Below are 17,047 nucleotides of genomic sequence, written 5' to 3' on the forward strand. Positions count from 1 at the left end.
CCAACAATGGCGGGCTAATTTGAAGGGGGACAGCTAGTACTAGCTACCCTGACAAAAGTAGTCTTCGCCTGCGCAAAGCTCTGGTGGTGATGCCGTCTTGGGCTCCACGATGACCTCCGTCTTGCAGTCCTCCTGATCTTGGTCTTGTTGCACCAAAATGGCAACCTTTGCCTGATGCCTCGGTACTCCGCGGCTGCGATTGCCCCCTTTGCACCAAAGAGGAAAGGAGGACACTACGTGGGCTGGCACTCGCCTGGCGCCCTTGGTCGTCATGGCTTGCGTCACGGGCACCTCGTGAGGTACCCCGCCTTGATCTCTCCGCCTCCCCGCGAGCCAGCCTGATGAGGCCGTGCCTGAGGAAGCTCCGTGTCATCCGCCCCGCGAGGCTTGGCCCCTGGCGAGGGTCTTGGGTCTGTGTTGATGAAGATGGGCCGTGCTGGGCCCCCCTTTGAGCCACGCCGCAGGCCGCAGGCAGGCAAGTCTGGGGACCCCCGTTCCCAGAACGCCGACAAAATGTGTCGTGATCATCATCAACATTCTGAGCTTTTCCAGGATATCAATCGAATTCATGATGAGAAATACAACCCTTCCCCTTGATGATTTATGTTATCATCGACAACATTCTTGCCTTCTCCAACACAAACTTGTTCATATAATTTTGGAAATACATCCTATTCGGCATGTCGATGGATTGTGGCTGAGCCCGTCGGCCACACCCTCATCTTTTCCTTGCTGAAATTGTATGACTTATTTTCTAAGTTGTTTCCGATGGATCCTTTTAGTATCCAAAGTCTAACCTTTGCTTGAAAACCATGTCAATGCTATCTCGAAGCCCGTCTGTGGTAATCCGTTCTTCAATAAGAACATTTGAAGCACAATACTAAATTTTCTTTATCAATTATCCAAACACTGTTGAATGGGTAATGTCATGAAATTTTTCCCCTTACCTAAATGGTTTTATACTTCTATCCTCTCATGGATATCATGCTCAGCTTGTCCTTGGGAAGGATATACCCCCCGAAATATGTGTTTAAACACATTTTCCTTTCCATTGTTCTGATTAATATACTAACCATACTTTCCTTTCCATTCTTTCGTTTAACCTTTTCGGTAAACTAACTTATCTCAGTAGAGATAATTTCCTGCTTAGGTCAACACCTCAATGTACAACTCTGTCAGTAAAGACCCTGTTACTATTGTTGTTGACATTCCGGTAGCCACCGATGGATGAGAACTTTGCCTAATGGCCCGCCTCGTTCAACGAGCAGGAAAATGGTTCTCTTCGTCCCTCGCCCTTGGTACCAACGTTGTTGCCAACATAACTGACAGTCTATGCTCTGACATGCCTTGCTATCAGCGCCCTTCCTACTTTTAACCCACATTGTGGGCCCATAACCCACAGTTCCACAGGATCGAAACCTGACTCTCCTATACATCCCTGTTTTCTAAGTTATCCCTCGCGCTTGGCTTTGTATGTAATTTGCGAGCAACCTTCTTGTGATCTGTTCTGGTATTAGAGGCAACATTATTCTCATTGCTCCGAAACCCTTTCACACTCTGTTTCATACATCGAGCGCTTGTCCATCTGCTTGGGATTTCTTATTGTACTATCTTACTTTGCTCTCGATGTTTTTCATATTTCAACTCGAGAGATACTGATGTGTTCACTCATGGGATAACCCCTTATAGAATCCTATTATTGTAGCGAGATGACGACATCAATGTTATGGATCAACCTCTTCGATGAGAGCAACATGAAAAGGAGGACTCGTTAGAATTTCTTAACCAACTCTTCTCTCCTTACTCCACCTCTTAAATCTCGGGACGATATTTCTTGTAGTGGAGGAGATTTGTAACGCTCGAATAATCAAGCTCAGTAATCCCCTGCTAATGATGCCAGGTCATCACATTACAGTTGCTAATCCTTCCTTGATCCAAATCTTAGTTCAAACTCAAATTCAAATGAAAGCCCAGAATTCAAATTTCTCAAACACGTAACATAAAATGTTCTAACTGTGGAAAATATTCCATAAATACTTAAGGTGGTGGCCCAACACTTTTGGAATGTATTTTAATGCTCTTTTGTGAGTATAACAGTAGCTAAAAATAATTATTAAATGCTTTTAAAATTATAAAAATGCTAAACTGTTTTATTTAAACCTCAAACTAATTGTGGTAGTGGCATAATTACTAATGCTAATTTAGGAGTTAGTTATATATTTTATAAAACTAAGAATAAAATAAAACTAAAACTTAGAGACAATAAAATACAAAAAGGGAGGAAGCCCCCTGTCTGTCCTAGTGGGCCTCGGCCCACCCGGACCAGCTGGCCCAGCTCCCCCTCGGTCGCCTTCCACCTCGCTACAAGGGAAGCCGACCGAGCGAGCGCGTGCTCCCGCCGGACCCCATTGCCGGCAACGACGCGTGAGGGGATAAGGGCACTCCGACGCCTCGGTCTCCCCTCCCCCACCTACCACCGCATCCACTCGCCCACTCACGCGCTCTCTCCCTCCTCTCGCTCGCTCCATCTTCCCCACATTGGCTGAGCGCCATCGTCGCCGTCTGCGCATCGATTCCCCGGCCACCAGCCGCCCCGCGCCGCCCGGAGGCATCCAGGAGGACTGCTGTCGTCCTCCGCGTTGATTCCCCCTTCAGTTCGAGCCTGAGAGCTCCCCTTCGCCGGATCGGGCGGCTCCCTCCCCCTCGGCCTCCGCCATCCCGTCACCACAAGTCGTCGCGCCCGGTCGTCCCCGGCCTCGTACGAGCTCGCCATCGGCCCTCCCGCGGTGAGCAGCACCAATCCCCCGCCTTTTTCCCTAGTTCTCGTCGATGTAGCGACCGCCCCATGACCTCCGTCATCCATGGCCGCTAGAGCTCCACGTCCGCGCGCGCCCGCATACTGTTGCTGCTCCTGGCCGTGCCTAGCATGCCCAGCTGTGCCTACGCACGTGCGCCAGTGCGCCCAACTGCTGCTCCTTGCCGTTGTGCTCGCGTCTCCTGTTGCCCAACTGCTGCTACTCTTCGCTGCGCCGCGCCGCAGCCTCCCAGCGCCCGCTTGCCGTCGTCACTGCCCGCCCCTGCCTGCGCTCTCCCCCCCACCTACGCCATGGCGGCCCTCCCCGGCCGCTCCCCTGAGACCCAGGGCCACGCCCTGCGCACACTGGCCGCGCGCCGCCCGCTCCCGCCGGCTGCTGCCGCAGCTGCCGGCGCGAAGGCCACGCCAATCCCCGTGCTGTGCGGCTGCCCCTGCGCGCGCCCCGCTACCGCCTCCTGCCGCCGCCGGCGCCTGGCCGCGCCTACCAGGGTCGCCGCCGCCCGTGGCCTCCCCATGTTCCTCGCCCTTTGCCACTGTTGAGCGAGGCCGCCGGCGCCTTGCGCCCGCGCGAACCCAGCCGGCCCCATGCTTCGGTTAATTAGCATGCTACCCCCCTCCTAATGAATCAAATGGCCCAATGACTGATGGGCCCCACCTCTAATTATCCTTAAATAGTTAAAGTTTAATCCGTGTCCGTGACACCCGGGACCCGCTGAATAGTGGTAGTTGACCGGTCAAACATTGACCAGGTCAACAGGGCCTTGGACCCCACCTGTCATACCCACTGTATAAAATGCTGGGTACACTTCTGTGTACCCATAGCATTTTATGTTTATTATTATTTTTAGTTAAATCTAGAAATTTTAGAAAACCTTTAAATCTTTAAAAAATCATAGAAAATAAACCGTAGCTCGGATCAAAAAACTTTGTACATGAAAGTTGCTCAGAACGACGAGACGAATCCGAAACTGTGTGTCTAACACCAAGACGAATCCGAAATAGCGAACGTGCAACCTTCCCCCTCCGTTTCATCTGTCCGAAAACACAAAACACCGGGAATACTTTCTCGGATGTTTTCCCCCCTTCGCCAGTATCACCTAGCACTGCATTAGGTCACCACTGGCACTGCGTTTTGCTTTGTTATATTTTGTGATGCTTTGTTTGCCCCGTAATTACTGTTTCGCCCCCCTCTTCTTCTCCGGTAGACCCCGAGACCGACGTTGATGCGACTGAGTATGACTACATCCCCGACGACCCCTCCTTGCCAGAGCAACCAGGCAAGCAAACCCCCCTTGAGCATTCCGATATCGCCCATTTCTTTCCCTCTCATGCTTGCATTAGAACTTCTACTGATTTATGTATGATCCTACTCTGATGCATAGCCTGTTTCTGTTATCTGCTTTCATACCTTATTTGCTTATCCTAAAACTGCTTAGTATAGGTTGGTTAGTGATCCATCAATGACCCCCACCTTGTCCCAGTTGCCCCGCTTTATGTTCGATGAATCGATCAACATGATCGGCGTCCAGGCCCCGACACCGCACATCACCCCCCTAGTTGTATGACTCTGCAGAGTTACCATCGAGTGCCGAGGGTGGAACCTCTTACATCACTCCTGATGAGATCTCTGTAGTATAGCTATACGGTCGAGGTCATCGATGGTGATCTCCTCCGTAACCACTTCTGTTATGGCTCTGTCATGCAACCCATCAAATGTGAACCTCGAGGGTGGATCCTCTTACATTCACCTTGATGATAACATCAAGTGGGATTCACCCGGGGTGATTCCTCGGGTTTTCCCCTTGGTGTTAGACACACAGTTACTATGGTTACTATGACTTTGCACTGAGCCATGTTACTAAAGACGGGTCGGCCCTGAGGGGTACCCGCACAAGCTTAATAGCGAGTGATGTGGAGTCAGGTTGACCTGGAAGGTACCCGCGAGATACTTACAAGGCGTGGTCGGGCATTCTTAGCCCTTGCCGCAAGCACTCAAGACGGGGCGACGGGGTCACATCGATCATGAGTCTCTGCTCGTTACCGCGTGCTCCTAATCCACTACGATTTGGATATTTGATCCGAGGGGCCTTTGGCCTGATAGCACTAACCATCACGTGGGCATTGTATGGGTGTTCTGCGTCATATACATCAACCGAAGCTTAATAGACGTCAGCGACTGAGCGGCGCGCGCCGGGTTGGACTGTGTAAGCACCTCCCTTTTTGAAGGAGGTAGCTAGGTCTGCTCACCGGCCGCCCAAGCAACGTGCAGGAGTTCCCAGGGAGATGGCCCATGACCCCTGGGGCGCATAGGTCTAGTCCGGCGTGTTGACCTCTCTATTAAGCCTAGGTCGGGTTGTGGTGTATTGTTTGGCCGAGGCCGGGCATGACCCAGGAAAGTGTGTCCGGCCAGAGTTAATCGAGCATGGTGGGTAAGTTGGTGCACCCCTGCAGGGAAGAAAATATCTATCGATAGCCTGTCCTACGGTAACGGACACTTGGAGTTGTATCCCGATCGATACAACTAGAACTGGATACTTGAGATGAGAAATGGTTTGTGATGAGAACTGGATAGTATGGCTCTGGGATTGCTTTCTCGCAGGGAGTCGAGAAAGGATCTCTGGCCGAGGTTGATAACACTACTGCTACTTTACTTTATGCTACTCTACTCCCTCCTGTTGGTGCAGGATGGTGGTTTCCAGAAGATGCAGTCATCGATAGGACTAAGCCTTTCCTCTATTCTGGCATTCTGCAGTTTAGTCCACAGATACAACCCATTTCCTTTGATACAGATGCATACTTAGTTTAGATCTGACATAAGCCTTGCAAGTACTTTGGATGAGTACTCACGGCTGCTTTGCTACCTCTTTTCCCCCATACCCGATTGTAGTGACCAGATGACGGATCTCAGGAGCCAGATGACACCACTGATGACTACTGCTACCCCGAGGGTGCCTACTACTACATGACGGCCGCTGACGACTTGGAGTAGTTAGGAGGCTCCCAGGCAGGAGGCCTTGCCTTTTCGATCGATGTTGTTTTTGTGCTAGCCTTCTTAAGGCAAACTTGTTTAACTCATGTCTGTACTTAGATATTGTTGCTTCCGCTGACTCTTATGTATTCGAGCTTATGTATTCGAGCCCTCGAGGCCCCTGGCTTGTAATATAAAGCTTGTATTATTTTAATTTGCGTCTAGAGTTGTGTTGTGATATCTTCCCATGAGTCCTTGATCTTGATCGGACACATTTGCGTGTATAATTAGTGTACGGTTGAATCGAGAGCATCACAATCTTTATCATAAAAATACCAAAAATATTATCTTATCATATCTATCATATCTCACTCTTGTAAGTGATTGTGTAGGGATTGACAACCCCTTATCGCATTGGTTGCGAGGATTTATTTGTTTTGTGTAGGTGTGAGGGACTCGCGTGTAGCCTCCTACTGGATTGATACCTTGGTTCTCAAAAACTGAGGGAAATACTTATGCTACTTTGCTACATCACCCTTTCCTATTCAAGGGAAAACCAACGCAATGCTCAAGAGGTAGCAAGAAGGATTTCTGGCGCCGTTGCCGGGGAGGTCTACGCAAAAGTCAACATACCAAGTACCCATCACAAACCCTTATCTCCCACATTACATTATTTGCCATTTGCTTCTTGTTTTCCTCTCCCCCACTTCACCCTTGCCATTTTATTTGCCCTCTCTTTTTCTCGCTCGCCTTTCTTTCACCATGTCTGAATCAAAAAGGGTTGGGGGTTCTCTCCCGAGTTTTAGTACTTTGGACAACCCTTCTATTCTCGATAAGCTCATAAATAAGAATATTATGGAAAAACCTACTGGAGTTATCAATGAGAATCTTAATAATTTTGATGAAGATGATTCCGGAATTTTTTGTTATTTACTTGATGAATCTTTGAAAGATGCTTGGTATAGACTATTAAGGATCAGGGCTAGCTATGTGCCTCAATACCAAATTGAAATTTACTTAAAAAGCTTTTATATTGCCCTTCCTTCTTCTTTTAAGCATGTCTTAGATTCTATATTTGTAGAAGGCTTTCTTGAAGGGGACGCCGTAGACACTTATGAGAAGATGAAAACCATATTTGGGCACCCCATGAATCTATCAAAGAGATGAAGGCTAGCTTGGATACAAATTTCCGTAACATACTTAATATTTATTCTACCATTAATATCCATGTGCTTTATCAAAATAGAAATATTAATTCCGTAGATAGCAAGTTTGCTCTTTTCTTCCCTAAAACCAAAAATGGCAACACCTAGATCTATCCTTGCTTTTTATGCCTAGCTAGGGGCGTTAAACGATAGCGCTTGTTGGGAGGCAACCCAATTTTATTTTTATTCCTTGCTTTTTGCTTAAGTTTAGTAATAAATAATTTATCTAGCCTCTTATTTGGTTGTGTTTGTGTTTAATTAGTGTTTGTGCCAAGTAGAACCGTTGGGAACACTTGGGGAAAGTCTTGTTAATCTTGCTGTAAAAAACAGAAACTTTAGCACTCACGAGAACTGCTGCCATTTTTATTTGGAAAGTTCTATTTAGTTAATTCTTTTTCAGATGATTAATAGATAAATTCCTCACGTCCAGAAATTTATTTTAGAATTTTTGGGGTTCCATATCTTGCGCTAGCTACAGATTACTACAGACTGTTCTGTTTTTGACAGATTCTGTTTTTCATGTGTTGTTTGCTTATTTTGATGAATCTATGGCTAGTAAAATAGTTTATAAACCATAGAGAAGTTGGAATACAGTGGGTTTAACACCAATATAAATAAATAATGAGTTCATTACAGTACCTTGAAGTGGTGTTTTGTTTTCTTTCAATAACGAAGCTCACGAGATTTTCTACCTTAAGTTTTGTGTTATGAAGTTTTCAAGTTTTGGGTAAGGATTTGATGGATTATGGAACAAGGAGTGGCAAGAGCCTAAGCTTGGGGATGCCCATGGTACCTCCAAGATAATATGAGGACACCTAAAAGCCAAAGCTTGGGGATGCCCCGGAAGGCATCCCCTCTTTCGTCTACTTCCATCGGTAACTTTCCTTGGAGCTATATTTTTATTTACCACATGATATGTATTTTGCTTGGTTATTTGAGTCTTTATTTGTTAGTTTTCCACAATCATCCTTGTTGTACACACTTTTTGAGAGAGACACACATGATTCGGAAATTGTTAGAATACTCTATGTGCTTCACTTATATCTTTTGAGTTATATAGTTTTTGCTCTAGTTCTTCACTTATATGTTTTAGAGCACATCGGGGGATTTGTTTTATAGAAACTATTGTTCTCTCATGCTTCACTTTGATTATTTTGAGAGTCCTACAAAACAGCATGGTAATTTGTTTTAATTATGTTAGGCATTCAAGATTAATAATAAAATTCTCTTATGAGTGTGTTGAATACTAAGAAAAGTTTGATACTTGATAATTGTTTTGAGATATGAAGATGGTGATATTAGAGTCATGCTATTTGAGTAGTTGTGAATTTGAGAAATACTTGTGTTAAAGTTTGTGATTCCCGTAGCATGCACGTATGGTGAACCGTTATGTGATGAAGTCGGAGCATGATTTATTTATTGATTGTCTTCCTTATGAGTGGCGGTCGGGGACGAGCGATGGTCTTTTCCTACCAATCTATCCCCCTAGGAGTATGCGCGTAATACTTTGCTTTGATAACTTGTAGATTTTTGCAATAAGTATATGAGTTCTTTATGACTAATGTTGAGTCCATGGATCATACGCACTCTCACCCTTCCACCATTGCTAGCCTCTCTAATACCACGCACCTTTCATCGGTATCATACACCCACCATATACCTTCCTCAAAACAGCCACAATACCTACCTATCATGGCATTTCCATAACCATTCCGAGATATATTGCCATGCAACTTTCCACCGTTCCGTTTACTATGACATGTTCCATCATTGTCATATTGCTTTGCATGATCATGTAGTTGACATTGTATTTATGGCAAAGCCACCCTTCATAATTCTTTCATACATTTCACTCTTCATTCATTGCAAATCCCGGTACACCGCCGGAGGCATTCACATAGCGTCATATTTTGTTCTAAGTATTGAGTTGTAATTGTTGAGTTGTAAGTAAATAAAAGTGTGATGATCATCATTTTTAGAGCATTGTCCCAAGTGAGGAAAGGATGATGGAGACTATGATTCCCCCACAAGTCGGGATGAGACTCCAGACAAAAAATAAAATAAATAATAATAATAATAATAAAGAGGCCAAAGAAGCCCAAATAAAAAAAGAGGCCATAAAAAAGAGAAAAGGCCCAAATAAAAAAATATGAGAGAGAAAGAGAGAAGGGACAATGCTACTATCCTTTTACCACACTTGTGCTTCAAAGTAGCACCATGATCTTCATGATAGAGAGTCTCCTATGTTATCACTTTCATATACTACTGGGAATTTTTCATTATAGAACTTGGCTTGTATATTCCAATGATGGGCTTCCTCAAAATGCCCTAGGTCTTCGTGAGCAGGCGAGTTGGATGCACACCCACTTAGTTCCTTTTGTTGATCTTTCATATACTTATAGCTCTAGTGCATCCGTTGCATGGCAATCCCTACTCACTCACATTGATATTTATTGATGGGCATCTCCATAGCCCGTTGATACGCCTAGTTGATGTGAGACTATCTTCCCTTTTTCGTCTCCTCCACAACCACCATTCTATTCCACCTAAAGTGCTATGTCCATGGCTCACACTCATGTATTGCATGAAGATTGAAAAAGTTTGAGAACACCAAAAGTATGAAACAATTGCTTGGCTTGTCATCGGGGTTGTGCATGATTTGAATACTTTGTGTGGTGAACATGGAGCATAGCCAGACTATATGATTTTGTAGGGATAACTTTCTTTGGCCATGTTATTTTGAAGAGACATAATTGCTTAGTTAGTATGCTTGAAGTATTATTATTTCTGTGTCAATATTAAACTTTTGTCTTGAATCTTTCGGATCTGAATATTCATACCACAATTAAGAGAATTACATTGAAATTATGCCAAGTAGCATTCCACATCAAAAATTCTGTTTTTATCATTTACGTACTCGAGGACGAACAGGAATTAAGCTTGGGGATACTTGATATGTCTCCAACGTATCTATAATTTTTGATTGCTCCATGCTATATTATCTTCTGTTTTGGACATTATTGGGCTTTATTATTCACTTTTATATTATTTTCGGGACTAACCTACTAACCGGAGGCCCAGCCCAGAATTGTTGTTTTTTTTGCCTATTTTAGGGTTTCGAAGAAAAGGAATATCAAACGGAGTCCAAACGGAATGAAACCTTCGGGAACGTGATTTTCGAAACGAACATGATCCAGGAGACTTGGACCCTACGTCAAGCAACCAACAGGGAAGCCACGAGGTAGGGGGGCACGCCTACCCCCCCCCCCCCAGGCGCGCCCTCCACCCTTGTGGGGCCCCTGTTGCTCCACCGACGTACTCCTTCCTCCTATATATACCTACGTACCCCCAAACAATCAGATACGGAGCCAAACCCTAATTCCACCGCCGTAACTTTCTGTATCCACGACATCCCATCTTGGGGCCTGTTCTGGAGCTCCGCCGGAGGGGGCATAAATCACGGAGGGCTTCTACATCAACACCATAGCCCTTCCGATGAAGTGTGAGTAGTTTACCTCAGACCTTTGGGTCCATAGTTATTAGCTAGATGGCTTCTTCTCTCTTTTTGGATCTCAATACAATGTTCTCCCCCTCTCTCATGGAGATCTATTCAATGTAATCTTGTTTTGCGGTGTGTTTGTTGAGACTGATGAATTGTGGGTTTATGATCAAGTTTATATATGAACAATATTTTAATCTTCTCTGAATTCTTTTATGTATGATTGGTTATCTTTGCAAGTCTCTTCGAATTATCAGTTTGGTCTGTGTCATGGTTCTAACTTTGATAGTGAGGTAGGGGGGTATGTATGGAGAGGCTAGATCTCAGCTATGGAGAAGTTGTAAATACACCAGGATGTACGAGTTCAGGCCCTTCGCGGAGGAAGTAACAGCCCTACGTCTCGGTGCCCGGAGGCGGTCGACTGGGTTATGTGTGTATGAATTACAGGGGTGCCAACCCCTGCTACTGAGGAGGGGGGTGGCTTATATAGAGTTCGCCAGACCCCTCCGGTCCTCAGTAATGCAGGGTTAAAATACATTAAGACTGGGCGTTACTGGTAACGTCCCTATTAAAATGCTATGATGACCATAAAGACTACTTAATGGCCGACCGTTTGCTTGCGGAGTGACTTTAGATCTCCTGTCAGTCGAGTGGTTGGCTTCGTAGTCGAGTGGTAGCTTCCTGGTCGAGTGTCTTGAATCCGTCGAGTGGGATACCGTCAAGTCGATTGAAAGGTGACTTCTTCCAGGGATGTCCTTGGGTAGGGCTCTTAGGACAGGTCCATGCCCCTACCCAAGGTACATAGCTTCATCATTAGCCCCCGAATGGATCGAGGTTCGAGTGGGGAAGGAGTTGGGGGTCCTTCCGACTGGTTCTTAGCGTTATACGAATGTCTTGTACTGGATCAATCGTCACGGATGACGTTGTCAACTTCTTTCGGTCACCTTGATCCATTCTTGGTCTCTCGTTGAGTGAATTTCCTTACTTGTGGAATACCGAGTGCCGGCACGAGCGGGCTCTTCGGTTTGATGAGTTGTTCTGCAGCCCGCGGATTTTGCGGGATTTGAATTTCGGGAAGCGAGCGGGACAGGGGCGGCCGAAGTAATCGGATGGGATAGGATGGAAGCTCCTCGATCTCCGCGCCACCTTTTTCGCCATGTACCGCGCGCGCGCCTGTTGCGGGATTTGACGGGATCGCCTGGGCCTACCGGTCAGCCACTCGGAAGCGGCTTCTTATAAGTTGCCGGCTCGGGGCTCCCCAACAGTGTGCTCTCGCCTTTCCTTCTCCCTCCGCAAGGTTCTGCCACCTCCGCTCTCACCCTAGCGCCGTAGGTCCGTTCGAGCCTCGCCGGCGACGATGGTGAAGGACAAGACGTCGGCTTTGGAGCGCGCGAAGAAGGCGGCGGTGCAGGGGAAGGGGAAGAAGTCCGCTCGGGGCGGATCTTCCTCGAGGACCGCACTGCCCAGGATTGGATCCAGGGCGACTGGATGCCCTTGGTGATTCGGCAGGAAGTTCTTGACGACATGGTCGAGGGGGGAGTCATTCCCCATGAAGCTGCGCGTCTCCCGGGGGGAGAAGTCGAACCCCAACCTCGTGACGGTGAGTGCGTCCTCCTCGCCACCCATATCGATCGCGGATTTTCTCTACCTCCTCATCCTTTTTTCCGGAGCTTTTTGAACTTCTTCGGAGCGCAGCTCCACCATTTCACTCCCAATTCCATCGTGTATCTTGCGGCTTTCGTTTCCTTGTGCGAAAGTTTCTTGGGTTGCCGCCCTCATTGGGAACTCTTTAAACACATCTTCACCTGCCGTTCCCAATCGGTAAAGAAAGCCAAGTCGAGTGACGAATGGACGCAAGTGATCCAGCTATGCGGGGGCCTGGCGATCCAGATGAGGGGTAAAAGTTCTTTCCCGTCTATCACTTTTCCCGAGTCGGTCCATGGTTGGCAGTCGACCTGGTTTATTGCCAAGACCAGGTGACCCCAGGGCAGTCGACTGGTCTTCCCCCTTTCTTTCTGGACCGAGCTCAAAAGCTTGCCTCTCTGAAAGTGCTGCCGGAGGAAAAGGCGCAAGTCAAGGAGCTGGTTGGTCGAGTGGTTCAACTTGTCCGAGAGGGCGTGACCGGCATGGACTTGCTGGATGTCTTCCTTCGGAGGCGCATCCAACCTCTTCAGGCTCGTGACCACCCTATGTGGCTGTACTCAGGTCTCGATGACACCACTCGGGTTCACCCAGAGGAGGTCACCGACGAGATGCTAGAAGGGTGGCTGTCGAGCATCACAGGGAACAAAGACAAACCCCGAGGAGCCAGGAGGGTTTCCCCGCTTGATAGTACATACGACGTGGACCAGGTCCGACCTTGTGTTCCCGACTGAGATCTTGCTTTCTTCATTTGCTCTCTTTGAATCGGTCGACTGACTTTTGACTTGTCTGCTATTCTCCAGGCAACTACAGAGATGTACTCGACACCCAACGGAGCACAGGGGCAGGCCGAGGAAGGGGAGGCGAGCGGAGGCGAAAGCGGAGACGAACAAGGGGAGTGGGAATCTGACGGCGAAGGAGAGGGAGACGACGACGTTGACCCCAGCGAAGAGGAGGGGGAGGAGGAAGCTGAACCTCCCCGCTCGGAAAGGCGATCCAAGCTTACACACGACCCTACGCGGGAACGTGGTAAGGCGACTGCTCCCGTTGGGCAGTCGTCGAAGCGCCCTCGGACCTCTTCTCCAGCGCCGACTGAAAAAGCTCCCAAGCACCCCCGCGCGGCGCCGTCCAAGCCACCCAAGGCTCTACCCAAGATGAGGATGACTATCCCCACCATTTCTGGGTAATGATAGAACTTGTTCTCCTTTGTCGACCGTGGACGGATCCTTGGTCGATCCACTGAGCCGACTGACGGTCTTTCAAAATTTGCAGTGCTGCTACTTCTGAGATCTCCGCCAAGGACGATGATCAAGAGATGGAAGATGCTGTTACTTCCAACCCTGGTATGATTACTGATGTTTTGCCTTGAATCGACTGACGATTTCTTATAACTCTGGTCGATTGAATTTTTCTCGTAGCTCCTCCTCATGTTATTAGCCTTCCTGACGACGAAGACGAAGCGCCGCTGAGAGTGAGGCGGAACAGGAAAGCGTTGGCTGGCAAGACTCCACAATCCACTCCGGCGCCTGAGGCCGTAGCTCGAGACGATGGCAACACCACCCGGGCTTCTGTGACTTTCGCCAATCCTCTGACGAGTGCGCGGCCCTTGACGTCGACCGTAAATCCGCCTTCGCTCTTCGCCACACACCACGTCCCTGAGGACCAAGTGGGTGCAGCTAAGGAAGCTATATGCCAGGCAGGCATCATGATGGAGCAGGTCAAGGTGGTTCGAGAAGCCAGCCAAGCGGCTTATGACGCGAGTTCAGCTCTTCAGAGTAACGTCCAGGTCAGTCGATTCACTACTTGTTCTGTTAGGGTATGCTGTCTGAAGAATCTCTTTTCCGAAGATCTTTTAAATCTGTACACCCACTGGGTGTTTCTGTTAAGTTTTTTGGTCGAGTGGGGGCACGCTGAGTGCACCCACTGGGTGTAGTCCCTGAGACTACGGTGGACTGCTGGCAGTCGACTGTAGTCTTTATATTGCATTGCTGTAGTTTTACTCCTTCACTCGGTCTGGCCAGGCCATGTCGAATGAAACTGTATCCGGTCGACTGCGGGCAGTCGATTTTTTTTTTCAAAACCAGTGGGGGCACGCTGAGTGCACCCACTGGGTGTAGTCCCCGAGACTACTGTTGAATGTTTTTGATTCAGCTGTAGTCTTAGAAACGTCATCATTGTCCCTTGGTTAATCGGAAGCAACTTATCTTGGACCTCTGTCGACTGACTTTTGCAGAAATCCTGTGAACTTGTGGCTCTCTACAATGAGTTGGAGAACAAACAGATCCAGCTCGACCTTGACTTGAAGCTCGCTCAACAGAACCTGCAGAAGGCGCGAGACAAAGCAAAAGGTATGGCTGGCGAGGTTTCTCATTCTTGACGAGTGACTTCCCTTTCTTGCCCATTCTTGATGTTGAGTTCACTCGACGTTCTGTATATAAACTGGAGGAAGCTCTGAAGAAGAAGGATCAAGATCTTGCCGAAGCACAGAAGGAGGCCTCGAGCAAAACGAAGCTTGCGGAAGAGAAACTGGCTTCGGTCGGAACTCTTGAACAGGAGAACTCCAGACTGAAAACTGCTCTCGAGACAGCTAATCGAGAGGTCAGCCGACTGAAGAAAGACAAGATGGTTCTGCACGACCAGGCGGGTGAGCTGGCGGGGAAGGTAAACAATCTGGAGGCTTATCTCGATGGACTCGCCAAGAAGCTGTTCGTCATGCTCGAAGGTAATTATTCTGACCCGGCTATCTTGCAGTTACCAAGCCCGCGTAAGGCCACTGTCTTATTCTTGAATCGTGTTTGCAGAATTCTGCCAGAGCTGCGAAGAGGAAACCAGTCGAGTGGAGCCAGGCTTGGATCCCGCCAATTCTCTCGTGAAGAACGAGGCTGCTATGAACGTGCTCCGACTGGAGTCTTGTGTTACCAGCGTTGTTGACTATCTTGCTCGGCTGAAGGTTGTGGTGTCGCGGATCGACACATCACTCTGGCCTGGAACGACGCTTCAAAACAACCTCGAGTCCCTGATGGTTCGACTGGATGAAGTCCCGGGTCGAGTGGCGGAATGGAAGAAATCTTCTGCTAGATGTGGTGCTGATGTCGCTCTGTCTCTGGTCCGCGTCCATTGCAAGGAGGTGCGAGAAGAAAAGCTGGCCGCCATCCAAGTTGCCAATACTAGGAAGCACAGCTTTCAAGACTTCATGGAGACTTTCATTGCTGTTGCTACTCGTATTGCAGACGGGATCGACTTGGACGAGTTCGTCGCCCTTCCAGTCCTCCGCTTGAGGAATGAAAAACTTTTATGCTTTACTTTAAATTTGCCTCGGAATGCCGAGTGGATTCTGTAACCGTTAAACTCTGTCGAGCCGAGGGCTCGAGTACTTTGATCTGAGGTCTTGGACCTTTGGGTTTTATTCGAACTTGATTTATCATCGAATATCTTCAGGAATTATCTGCCGAGTGGAACTTGGCCTTCACTCGAAATAACTTCGTATTTGTGGTGCAGCTCCGAAGGAAAAGGTAACAGTCGATTCACATCTTGCCGTCCTTGTGGATTGGGACATGTTCCGAACTTAGGCGAGCACTGGGATGCAGCTAAGCCCCCGAGTGGGAGGTTTGCCTTCCACTCGGTGGGATTTTTGAACACTTAGGAGAGCACTGAGCTGCAGCTAAGCCTCCGAGTGGGAGTCTGGCTCACCACTCGGTAGGATTTTCAAATACTTAGGCGAGTACTTGGACTGCAGCTAAGCCCCCGAGTGGGAGGTTTGCTCTCCACTCGGTAGGATTTTCAAACACTTAGGCGAGCACTGGGCTGCAGCTAAGCCTCCGAGTGGGAGGTTTGCTCTCCACTCGGTAGGATTTTTATATACTTAGGTGAGTACCTGGACTGCAGCTAAGCCCCCGAGTGGGAGGTTTGCTCTCCACTCGGTAGGATTTTCAAACACTTAGGCGAGCACTGGGCTGTAGCTAAGCCTCCGAGTGGGAGTCTGGCTCACCACTCGGTAGGATTTTCAAATACTTAGGCGAGTACTTGGACTGCAGCTAAGCCCCCGAGTGGGAGGTTTGCTCTCCACTTGGTAGGATTTTTATATACTTAGGCGAGCACTGGGCTGCAGCTAAGCCCCCGAGTCGGAGGTTCGCTCTCCACTCGGTAGGATTTTCAAACACTTAGGCGAGCACTGGGCTGCAGCTAAGCCCCCGAGTGGGAGGTTTGCTCTCCACTCGGTAGGATTTTTATATACTTAGGCGAGTACCTGGACTGCAGCTAAGCCCCCGAGTGGGAGGTTTGCTCTCCACTCGGCAGGATTTTCAAACACTTAGGCGAGCACTGGGCTACAGCTAAGCCTCCGAGTGGGAGTCTGGCTCACCACTCGGTAGGATTTTCAAATACTTAGGCGAGTACTTGGAGTTTGCTCTCCACTCGGTAGGATTTTCATATACTTAGGCGAGTACTTGGACTGCAGCTAAGCCCCCCGAGTGGGAGGTTTGCTCTCCACTCGGTAGGATTTTTATATACTTAGGCGAGCACTGGGCTGCAGCTAAGCCCCCGAGTGGGAGGTTTGCTCTCCACTCGGTAGGATTTTCGTATACTTAGGCGAGTACTTGGACTGCAGCTAAGCCCCCGAGTGGGAGGTTTGCTCTCCATTTGGTAGGATTTTTATATACTTAGGCGAGCACTGGGCTGCAGCTAAGTCCCCGAGTGGGAGGTTTGCTCTCCACTCGGTAGGATTTTCATATACTTAGGCGAGTACTTGGACTGCAGCTAAGCCCCCGAGTGGGAGGTTTGCTCTCCACTCAGTAGGATTTTCATATACTTAGGCGAGTACTGGGCTGCAGCTAAGCCCCCGAGTGGGAGGTTTGCTCTCCACTCGGTAGGATTTTTATATACTTAGGCGAGCACTGGGCTGCAGCTAAGCCCCCGAGTGG

At 48.2% G+C, this 17,047-nt stretch overlaps 1 long non-coding RNA gene across 1 annotated transcript; it reads left to right on the top strand.

The window, feature by feature from the left end:
- Window positions 1–2,403: 2,403 nt before the first annotated feature.
- Window positions 2,404–6,086, top strand: LOC147959857 (uncharacterized). Its single transcript, XR_015612127.1, has 3 exons — window positions 2,404–2,786; window positions 4,021–4,092; window positions 5,703–6,086. It is a non-coding gene; the product is annotated as an uncharacterized LOC147959857 (long non-coding RNA).
- Window positions 6,087–17,047: the final 10,961 nt, after the last annotated feature.

This window comes from Triticum urartu, chromosome 7A (assembly GCF_056163025.1).
Source record: "Triticum urartu cultivar PI428250 chromosome 7A, HENAU_Tu73, whole genome shotgun sequence".
NCBI classification, from domain to species: Eukaryota; Viridiplantae; Streptophyta; class Magnoliopsida; order Poales; family Poaceae; genus Triticum; species Triticum urartu.